The sequence below is a fragment of the Chiloscyllium plagiosum genome, chromosome 17 (genome assembly GCF_004010195.1).
Source record: "Chiloscyllium plagiosum isolate BGI_BamShark_2017 chromosome 17, ASM401019v2, whole genome shotgun sequence".
NCBI classification, from domain to species: domain Eukaryota; kingdom Metazoa; phylum Chordata; class Chondrichthyes; order Orectolobiformes; family Hemiscylliidae; genus Chiloscyllium; species Chiloscyllium plagiosum.
The window spans coordinates 57,441,592-57,441,807 of record NC_057726.1 but is presented as its reverse complement, the minus strand read 5'-3'; positions in this window follow the sequence as shown (position 1 = coordinate 57,441,807).

Below are 216 nucleotides of genomic sequence, written 5' to 3'. Positions count from 1 at the left end.
AATTTTTAATCATGTTTCTTTTTCCCTCGCTGTTACTTGGGACCAATGTCCTGCGAAAACCTTGTGACATTTTTATTCGGAAGTTTTAGTGTGATTTACTGCCTTGATCATCTATTTGTTATTAGATCAATTGTCACTGACTGGTTTATCAACTGGAATTGCTCTGATAAAACATTGTCTTATTTGATAATATTTAAGAATGCTAATGATTGCAAT